The sequence below is a fragment of the Ambystoma mexicanum genome, chromosome 2p (assembly GCF_040938575.1).
Source record: "Ambystoma mexicanum isolate Mex_15411 chromosome 2p, UKY_AmexF1_1, whole genome shotgun sequence".
Classification (NCBI taxonomy): Eukaryota; Metazoa; Chordata; class Amphibia; order Caudata; family Ambystomatidae; genus Ambystoma; species Ambystoma mexicanum.
Genome location: NC_090923.1, coordinates 1,042,213,557 through 1,042,224,530, shown reverse-complemented (window position 1 = coordinate 1,042,224,530; position 10,974 = coordinate 1,042,213,557). Strand labels below are relative to the sequence as shown.

At 50.1% G+C, this 10,974-nt stretch overlaps 1 protein-coding gene across 2 annotated transcripts in view; it reads left to right on the top strand.

Annotated features, from left to right (window-relative positions):
* Nucleotides 1-272: 272 nt before the first annotated feature.
* MRPL11 (mitochondrial ribosomal protein L11) overlaps nt 273-10,974 on the top strand; it is an 893,931-nt gene continuing 883,229 nt past the window's right edge. The window contains exon 1 of one of the 2 annotated variants that reach the window (XM_069644923.1): nt 273-527. The gene's annotated coding sequence lies outside the window, so the exon portion shown is untranslated. The remainder of the gene's footprint in view (nt 528-10,974) is intronic. The other variant, XM_069644922.1, reaches the window with a different exon arrangement.

The window sequence follows — 10,974 nt, the reverse complement described above, 5'->3', positions numbered from 1 at the left end:
CTTTGTTTGCATAGTTCATATAGCTCCAGCCTCCCACTATTTGTTTAGATTTAATGTACTGCAACCTATAATTTAATGTACAATGTATTCGATATGCTACTGTATGATATTTTTTCTCACTATTTCGTTATTCCTATATACACTGCTGTTTCTTTTAATAAAAACTCATTTTTGATAGATTATAAATCAAAACATCTGTTTTTATAGTAAGAAAGGTCTCTCTCTGCTGACACAGTGATGCTAAAATGTCCCCTTCCCTGTTCGCATAGTCTAGCCTGCTCTGTCCTTGCCGTCAGGCTGACCTCCACACTCGGCTTCCCTTCCCAAGATGGCAGCGCCCATGTGACACACGCTTGTGAAGCTAGCCCTGCAGAGCAAAGGGAGGCGCGGCAGGGAGGAGCTACGCAAGACCGGTGCCTTTGGAATACGTTAGGCCTTACCGTAAAGGCGGTAGATTGTTGTTGGGGTCTGCTGCCGGGGACACAGTGAACAGCTTTCGCCTCTCCCTGCAAGGATTTATCTTCCAGGTGAGTCCTATTTATGTAGTGCTCTGCTGCTTTCCTTGCTCAGCTTTCAGTGACAGTGCCTTATCAGTGGCTTACTATCTTTAATTGAAGGGAGTACGATTGAAAGCATCGTGGGAGTTACCGACCTAGCCACCGTTTATTCCGCGCTTTTTTTTGCTGTGTTCATACATTGACATAATAAACGAGGAACAATGCGCAGCGAATGCATATCAGGAGTTTTCTGAAAGAAGGACAATTCTATTGGTTTCTTTTATTGCATTCAGGTGTTTCTTAACCTGCCATGTGCCCCACGTGAAACACTCATCCAGTCTTGATTTGCTAATTAGGTGGCGCTGAAGAGCTGCCTATAAACGGAAACTGCTAACATGGAAAGAGGAGACTGGTGGATACGAGCAGAGATACAGAGCGTGTAGTGGTGTTTGACTTTTAGAGTATGTACCTGTGGCCATTCCCACCCCCCTGCCAAAAACGTACCCAATGCATCTCTTTGAGCTAGATCTGTGCTGTTAAGGAGTTGCCAATGGTATTTTTAAGCAGTTTTCAGAAACATAATGGCTTACTTGCAGCTTTAGCCAGTTCGTGATGAAATAAAAATGTCTTAACCAAGTGTGCTTTTAGCTACTTGGTATATCTTTTCATCTGCTTTCTGCACTGAATTCCCGTCAAAAGCAAACGTTTGTAAAGCTGCCAGTTTTGGCTCTTGTTTAGGCAATAGATTGACCTTTGTCAGGCACTGCTATAATGGGCATGATTGCCAGTATAATTTGCCAGCTGTTGTCATCTTATAGGCAGGTAGTATAATCATGGCACTGCCTTGAAAATGCCCGCACAAAAGCCAAAATTGGCTGTTTCAGTGTGTTTTTCTTTTTTCTTTTGGGGATTTGTAGTCCCACATTTATAAAAGCAAATACAAAACAACAAGAATTCAAAGAATACGATAATTGTTTATACCAAACTCACCTTAAAGGGAGTAACTTGAAAACGGCTCCATCTGCTTTAGACCCTTATGTAGGAGGGTGGAAGAAAAAGTAAGAACAATATCTGCATATTTGGTAAAACAAGAAGACTGCCTCCTAGGAACAGATAGCATGCATGCATTTTGGTGAACAGAGTGTCATTTTAGGATGCAAAGGAGCTTATGAGGGCACATGTGATGGCACAAATGAGAAACATGTACAAATCTTATGATTCAAACGAGGGGCATGTGGGAGTGCAAAAGGAAGGGAGTATTGAGTTGCACATGTGGGGCATAGTAAATAACAAATGGCAGAAATGTATGTCACAAATGTGGAGCATGTCCGACTGAAAATATTGATATGATATGGCATTTGTAACGCGCCTAAAGTGTTTCAAGGCGCGACGAGGCAGGGAGGGGGGAACAAGGGGAGACAGACAAACAATCCTACTAGGCCAGGTGTCATTCAGATCGCGCAAGTGCATGGGTAGAGGGGACGGGAAAAGTGCAAGGGGGAAAGGGAGAGGGGAAAGTGCAGTACAAAGTGATTAGTAAAATACAAGATAAATAATAAGGGCCAGCTGGTGGCAAGTGCAGTATAAGTGCAGACAAGTGCAACAAGGATACAGAGACAGTCCCGCAGTGCAGGGGTTGCCAGGGAGGTAGTGCAGGGGAGAGTGGCTGCGCCAAGGACCGAGATTGATGAGTGGCCCAGTTGCTGATTCAGTACAGTTTCAGTGATTTAGCAGGGGAGAGGGGGAGAGAAAGCAGAAGCAAAGAGGAAGGTTTTGAGGTGCTTCCGGAACTGGAGATGGTTCTCCTCAAGTTTCAGGGAGGCAGGAAGGCTGTTCCAGAGGGAGGCCCCTGCTGCAGAGAGAGATCTCCCCCCAACTTGTTGCTTGGAGAAGCAGCTGACCCTGAAGGAGTTGGAGGCGGATGAGCGAAGAGCTCGAGAAGGAAGATATTTAGGAAGAGAGAGTTGAAGGTATTTTGGCCCAAGGCCCCAGAAGGCCTTGTGGACAATGCAGAGGGTTTTGAACTTAATCCTCGCAGCCACAGGGAGCCAGTGTAGCAATTTCAGTCCTGGAGAGATACGGTCCCTGGGCTTGAGGCCAAGGACAAGTCTCGCAGTCCTGTTCTGGATGAGGTGCAGCGGGCGGAGAGTAGAGGCAGACAGATTTAGATAGAGGCTGTTACAGTAGTCCAGCTTCGAGAGAACCAGGGCTCTGGAGACAGTGAGCTTCTGGGGGAAGGAGAGGAAAGAAAGGATACCTCTAAGGAGGTGCAGCTGGTAGTGTGACTTCTTGGAAACGTCAGAAATGTGAGGAGAGAAGGAGAGTGTGGAGTCGAAGATGACCCTGAGGTTTTGCCTTGCAGGTAGGAGCAGGAAGAGGGCCAAGTGAGGCCGGCCAGAGAGCTGCAGGGAAGGAGGGAGTGGGTGTGCCGATGAGTAGAATCTCAGTCTTACTTGCATTAAGGCAGAGGTCGTTGGCGGCACACCATTCCTGGATAGCAGAAAGACAGTCGGAGATGAGGGAAGGAGAAGAGGAGGCCGAGGGTAGCCTGAAAATGAGCTGGGTATCATCCGCATAGCACTGAAAGTTGGGGCAGAGAGCAGAGATGCGGATTGCAAGAAGTGCCAGATACTGGTTGAACAGCCAGGGAGAGAGGTTAGAACCCTGGGGGACACCACTGGTAGAGAAAAAGATGTCGGAGAGGAAAGACCAAAGTTGTACCTGGTAGGGTCGATTTGAGAGGAAAGAGGTCAGCCAAGCCAGAGCCTGACCAGTGATACCCAGGTTATCACGGAGACGGTTGAGCAGGATGCTATGGTTGACAATATCAAAGGCAGAAGAGAGATCAAGCAAAATGAGAACACATGGAATTTTAGTCAAGGTTCGAGAGTAGATCCTCACGGATGTTCAGGAAAGCAGTTTCCGTGCTTCTGGCGGCTCTGAAGCCAGACTGATGGTCATGAAGGCTACCAACAGATTCAGCATGGAGATTAAGCTGGGAGATGGCCAGTTTCTCCAGGAGCCTGCCCAGGAAGGGAGTGATGGAGATTGGGCGATAGTTAGCTGGGCAGGAAGGGTCGGAAGAGGGTTTCTTAAGAAGGGGGTGCACAAGGGAGTGCTTGAGAGGGGATGGGAAGATTCCAGAGGCGAAGGAGTGGTTGCAGAAGTCAGCAAGGGCAGGAGCCAAGGAGTCGATGTGGTCCTTGATAGTTTTGGAGGAACAGGGGTGGACCTGTTTTGACGAGACTTTCATAGATCGGACTTGTCTCGAAACCTCGTCAGCAGAAAAAAGGGGAAAGGCAGAGAAGGGGAGAGGAGGGGTGGCTGCAGAAGGGCCAGAGGACGGGCAGGGAATAGAGGGGGGCAGGTGATAGGAGGAGAGTGAGGACAGGATGTCCTGAGTTTTTTAAATGAAGTGGGAGGCCAGTGCCGTACAGAGGGCCTGGGAGGGGACAGGAGAGGTAGAAACTGCAGCAGGGTTGGCCAGCTCCTTGCAGATTTTAAAGAGTTCGGCCGAATTGTTAGATGCCGCATTGATGCGGGCTTGGATAAGGGCTCTCTTCTTGGTGAGAACGGAGAGTCGGTATTGCCTTTGGAGCAGGCGACAGGCCAGTTTGTCAGAGGATGAACATGAAGCACGCCATTTCCTCTCTGCCACCCTGCACTTGCGTTTAAGGGTGATGAGATCCGAGTCATACCAGGAGTTGTATTTGGCTTTGGGCTTCAGGCGGATTCTCATGACAGGGGCAAGGATATCAAGAGTATCAGATATAGCAGAGTGGAGAGAGGAGAGGGCTGTGTCAGGATGGGAATCAGCCGAGGGGGGAAGAGGGGGCAAGAAGGTGGCAGCGAAAGCCTCAACTGACACACGCTTCATGGGTCGGATGACCGAGAAGGAAGGTGGCAGTGATGAGGGTGGCTTTGCCTGTGGGCTAGGGAGGGTGAGGTGGGAAGAAAGGAGAAAGTGATCACTCCAGGAGAGAGGAGTGGAGAGAGGGACAGAGAGGGGAAGGTCAGAAGAGATCAGGGCATCTAGAGTGTGCCCTGCAGAGTGGGTCGGCCCAGACGGGAGAATAGAGAATGAGAGCGAGTCCCAGAGGTCGCGAAAGAGTCCAGAGGGGGGACAGGAGGCATCCAGGTGGATGTTGAAGTCTCCAAGAATGAGGAGTTGAGTGGTTGAGGACAGGAGTGAGGAGGAGAGGTCCGCCCACTCGGAGAGGAAGGAGGAAATTTGACCAGGTGGCCGATAGATGGTAGCCATGGTAAGGGAATGGCTAGGAGAGAGACAGAGTCGACAGACAAGACATTCGAAAGAGGAGTAGGTCTGCGTGGGAATAGCAGTGACAGGAATCCACTCGGGGAAGATAAGGGCCACACACCCCCCCCATCACGGCAGAGCATGGGAACGGAGAGGATCTTGTAGCCGTCAGGTAGGAGTGTGTCAAAGCTGGTGACAGAGCTGGCCGTGAACCATATCTCAGTGAGACCGAGTACGTCAAGGTCCAGTTCCTCAAGAAGGCGGCAGATATCAGAGGAATGTTTGACGGCAGAGCGAGAGTTAAGAGTGGCAATGTGGAGAAGGTTGCCATCTTTAAAGGACTTCCGGGGAGGGGTACAGATCAGAGGTACGCCCTGCGGAGGTGAAGAAGGAGCAAGGGAGGAAGGGTAGAGGCAAGGTAGACGAGGACAGAGGAGGGGGGACAGCAGGAGAGCCTTAGAGGAGTGGAAGGAGGCCAAGAGGACATCCCAACGGGTGCCGCCATTAATGGGAGAAGAGGAGAAAGGAGAGAGTACAGAGACCATATGAAGGGTCTATAGGTCCGGCGAAGGCACGAAAAAGAGGATGTCAGTGAGATTTTCCTTAGATGAGGCATTGGTGTAGGTGTCAGCGATAGGGAGGCCTGGGTTGGAGACCAGGATGTACTTTTTAAACTTTTTCCTACCAGATTTAGTGAGGAGAGCAGGACAGTCAATGGAGAAGCAGTTAGAAAAGATAGGAGAGATGGAGAGCACCATGGGATAGGATGGAGGGGGGGGGCAGGACAAGCGCAAGCAGACAGGAAGAGAGCGACAAGCCCTAGTTTACCACAAATGCAGAACACAGTGAACACAGTAATGCATAACAGGTACCCAGTGGAGAGGCCACCTAAGTTTGAAAATCCTGCGAGGGGAGAGAAAGTCCCTAGTTTACCACTAATTGCAGGGCAAAGTGAATTCAGGGCACCATGCAACTGAAGTGAACAGGTGTAGGTACGGCGGGCAGAGGGAACAGGTGGAGCTAACAAGGTGGACCAGCGCCAAGCGTCCCCTGCGGACACCTGCAGACACAGTGGGAGCCGCAGCTGTAGGAGCCGCCCTTAGCCGTGGGGGCTGCCGGGCAGTGGGGCTGCCCAGGAGGGTCGGTAGATAAGGGGTGGGTGGGCGGGCAGGGAGGCGGGCTGGAGGAGGGCACCAGGAAGAGGCTGCAAGGGGAGGAGGGGGAGCTAGAAACACAACCACGCGCTCGGTGCCCGAACACAGGTAAAACAAATTAAACAAAAACAATATCTCACTTGTGGCCCAGATGGACCGGCAGGATTTCAATCCTGCAGCTGGTCTGCCTGGCGAGCTGCTCTCGACCCCAGGAGCTGCGCAAAGAGGCGAGCGGGGAGAGCAGCCGTCGGGTAGTCCAGAGGGACACGCGATGGAGCCAATCAGAGGGGGGGTGGGCAGGGAGGCGGGCTGGAGGAGGGCACCAGGAAGAGGCTCTATTGGGCATAGAGGTCAAATCCTAGGCATATGGTATGCAAGTGAGGGATATGCTGTGAAATAGAGGTGTATTGGGATGTACACGATAGAGGAGGGGCCAGTAATGTTGAAAACTAGTATTATATTTGCAAAAATCCTTTCAGTTAGAGTTTTGGGAATGGTCCTCTTACTAACTGTGATAAATGTATTATTGGAACAGGATGTATTCTGTTTATCAAGCGTGGAATATGATGTCCGATTATTGATACACTTTTATGCCCCCGAATGCAATTGTAGCTGGGTTTATTTATAAAATGTAAGCATGTGTGGGTTGACTGCAGGAGAAGCAAACCTTGACAAAGCGAACAGTTTTTTTTCTTTTATGTAGGCACCGGAGAGGCATTTACCAGGCCCCTCTGGTACTTACTCTATTTCCCAGCTGTCTCCAACGTATGACCAAGTAGCAGAGTTCCATCATTGGCTGTGTTGTCATGCAATGCTCAGGTACTCGTATATGGCAGGCATTTCTATTATATTCCATTACATCTCACTGATAGTCCAGCTACCGATATCATCACCTGATACAATGAAGCAGTCCCATGCCCCCCACTCCTTGTTTTGCAGGGGGGCGGGTGACCCCTCCCTAAACTGCTCTAGGGCCTTCATCATGAAGTGGGTGTTGGGATCCGACCCCTTGAGGTACCCTCACACATGCACCAGGGTCCTGGCTGGGGACTTCAGTACAAGCTATACCGGTTCTTCAAGACACTTGAAGAAATGAGTGTTTGCCGAGTAAACGGCCCTCTTAACAGCTTCATGAGAGTCTACAGATGCCCACACTGCCCTTAGAAGTAGTTCTTTTAGAGTAGGATACAGTCTTTTAAAAAAAATTATTATTTTTTAAAAGTATGTTTATTTTTGGAACAAGTCAGGGTGTCAACAATACAGAGTTTTTATCAAAGCATGTTGTACATCATAATAAAGACCTATCTCTTATCCCTCCCCTCCTTCCTTGTCCTTGTGATTGTTGGGCCTAGCTAAGGCTGAGCTCTTTATTCCTGTTCCTGTGGAGTATCCCCATTGTCCAGGACCCTCCGGGCCAGCTGGGGTTTGTAGGTCAGGGCTGGGAAGTCTCGGTCAAAGTCGAGAATTGGGCTCCAAATGTTCCGAAAGCGAGGAAGGAGACCTGCCCTGGCAGCCGTCACCTTTTCCATGATTAGTACATCCCATATTTTCACCCACTAGAGGGGCAAGAGAGGACCGTCCACAGATTTCCATGAGCGGGCAACCACTATTCTTCCCTCCAGAAGGCATTGGGACAGCAATTTGGTTTTGGTTCCGGATCTTGGGTAGATCCTGGGGACTGGGACGCCCAAGATTATGGGTTCGGGGTCTAGGGGAAACCTTGTCTGGGTGATTTCTGTGATGATAGCCAAGCGTTGCTTCCAAAAACTTTGGTCTTTTGGGCAGGTCCACCACGTGTGAAAGAAGGACCCTATTTGGCCGCATTGTCTCCAACAGGCCGGGTCGAGTGTATGGTTCATATGGTAAAGCCTTAGGGGGGGGTAGTACCAACGCAGTGAAATTTTGTATTCGCATTCTCTGTTCGTGATGCATGCAGATGACGATTGAGCGCGGGTCCAAACGTCCACACAAGATTGGTCCTCAATGGGGTGGCCCAGGTCTGCTTCCCATTGTGCCATGGATCAGGTTTTTGAGGTGAGAAAATCCTTCTCGAGGCGTTTGTATAGAGTGGAGATCTTGCCCCGGATCGTGAGCTCCTTGAAAGTCAGTTCTATAGCTGTAGGGAGGGGGGGGGCGGCGTGTTGCTGCTTGGTGGGTCTGTGGGTGGGATGTAGCTGGATGTATGTAAATCTCTCCTTTTCCTGAAGCTGGAAGATTTCTTTACATCGTTCAAAGGTACAAGGTTGTCCTCCTTCGAAGAGCTGCCCCAAGGTCTCTAGTCCCCCTGCAATCCAGGTTTTGAAGTTTTGGGGGGTTACCCCGGGTGAGAAGGCTGGGTTCAAGAACACTGGGGATAAGGGGCCGAGTCCTCTTGGTATCCCCTTTTGTTCTAGGGTTCTGTCCCAGATGCTTATGGTGTGTTTGGTAGCCCACAGTAGTCCCTGCCATTGCAGCCTCATCAGTGGTGGGATGTGTGGAAGAAAGCGTAAAGAGAGAGGTAAGCGTGATTGTTCCGTTCCAGGTCCACCCACATGGGGCGATTAGTGAGTGTTTGCCACACCTGGATGCATGCCAACTGAGCTGCCATCTGGTATCTCTGTAGGTCTGGGACCCCTCGGCCGCCAAGCTTTGCGTTACCCAGCATCGTTTCTTTAGGAATCCTGGCTTTTTCCCCCCTCCAAATAAATTTTAGCATCTTCCTCTGCAATTTTCAGAGGGCTGGTGTCTGGATCGCAACCGGGAAGGATGAGCATGCGTATAGGAAATCTCGGGAGCAGATTCATTTTGCATGCAGTAATCCGGCCCATTAGTGATATTTCTTGGGTCGCCCAGCGTTTCAGGATACATACAGCAAATTATAGCTACTGGAAGGCACTGCTTTGTCTGTTATGTTTCAAAGTCTAAGCACTTATATCGGCCGGCCTAGAGTTCAAGTTCCTAGTGCTAACTGGCTCTGGTAGCCTTTGGAAAAATTGAAATTGGACTACTGTCAGACTGAATCTCCTAAATATTCCCGCTCTTTGAACTAGGTATAGTTTTATTCAGAGCAACAGAATCCTCGAATACAAAACCACTAATGGGGAGAATGGAGGAAAACTCCCTAATGTGATCAAACTCTGAGGTAAACCTGGGTCCTTGCTAAGGGCTTCCTATATTTTCACTTTGGTGCTAGGAGCATTGGTGGTCCCCAATTGTGCTTCCTGTGGGGCATTATGTATAATAGAATTCAATATTCCTTGGGACGCTTTCTATCATTGGGGACAGCAAGCTTAATTCAGAGTCGCTTGTAATCAAGCGCAATATCAGGACTCTGAGGAGAGCCATGGATTATTCTCATCCGGTACTGAGTCACTTGGCATGGGTCTGAGCATTGGGCACCCTGGAATGTGGTGGATTTGATAGTGACTTATGTGCAAAGTTTATGGTCTGCTCAATCTGGCAACAGCATGATCATGAGGTCTCATATCTGCCTGGTTTAGCAATCCAGATGTGGGTGGAGGCAGTGATGATGCTAATGCAAAAGAGCTTGGAGTGGTAGTATAGTGGGGAAAGGATATGATCTGAGAAGTCCTTTATAACGCACCTGTACACAAGTGTTTCTAGGCCGACAAGAAAATGGAGGGAAAACGGAGGGGAGGACGAGACAAGCTTACAAAGCCTTGTGTCATTCAGATCATGAGAGAACGAGAAGTGCAGGGCGAAAGTGAGAGGGGAAGTGCAAGGGAGAGGGGAGGGGAAAACAGGGCGGCAGTGCTCTGAGTAAGTACAGCCAGGGCAGTGTGGCTCCAGGTAGTGTAAGAACAGGGTAGAGTTACAGTTACAGCCACTAAGTGCATGGTAGGCCTGGAGGCGGTGCAAGGGTGGCTGATCAAGAAAGAGCGTGGTACCCAGTGAGATTTCTGAGGGTAGGCATGCAACCAGTTGGTACAGCAGAGAGGTAGGTCAGGTAGGTCAGAAGGGGAGGGGGGGAGAGAGAAAGCAGAGAAGAGGAAAGGTTTTTTTTTTAGCTGCTTCTGGACCTTCGGGTGGTCCGGCGCAAGTTTGAGAGGGGCAGGGAGGCCATTCCAGAGGGATGCACCTGCAGAGGAGAGAGATCTATCCTGCACTTTCTGCCTGGAGAAGTGTCTAATCCTTAAAGAATTGGAGGTAGCTGAGCGAAGAGCTCGAGAAGGAAGGTATTTTGAAAGAGAGCATTGAATGTAGTGCGGGCCCGGCCCCAGAAAGCCTTGTGCACAATGCAAAGGGACTTGAACTTGTTCCCTGCAGCCACCGGGAGCCAGTGGAGAGATTTCAGGGCTGGAGAGATATGGTCCCTGGACTTGAGTCCAAGGATAAGTCTTGCAGTCCTGTTCTGGATTAGTTGTAGAGGGCGGAGAGTAAAGGAAGGCAGATTGAGAAAGAGGCTGTTGCCTACTCCAGCCTAGAGAGAACCAGTGAGCTTCAGCGGGAAAGTGAGAAAGGGAAGAGTCCCTTTGAGGAGGTGCAGCTGGTAGTGGGACTGTGAGGAGAGAAAGAAAGAGTGGAGTCGAAGATGACGCCAAGGTTTTTTGCCTTGCAGGAAGGCAAATGAAGAGGGCCCAAGGCGGGCGGCCAGAGTGAGAGAGGGAAAGCTGGGGCAGGGGTCTCAATGAGAAGGATCTCAGTCTTGCTGGCATTAGCTCAGAGATTGTTGTAGGCCCACTAATCCTGAATCGCGGATAACCAGTCGTGAATGAGCGGGAGAGGAGAGGAGGCTGAGGGGAGCCTGAGGAAAGCTGAGTGTCCTCCGCATAACACTGGAAGTTAGAGGAGAAGGTAGAGATCAGGTGGAGCAAAGGGGCCAAGTAGAGGTTGAAAAATCAGGGTGAGAGGATGGAGCCCTGGGGAACGCCACAGGTATAGAGAGAGGTGGCCGAGAGAAAGAGACCAACATGGACCTGGGAGGGGCGGTTCAAAAGGAAGGAGGTCAGCCACTCCAGGGCCTGATCCATGATGCCCACTGAGCTGATTGATCAGGGTGGTGTGGTTAACCATGTCGAAAGCAGAGGAAAGATCAAAGAGGATGAGGATATAAGGAATGCTGGAA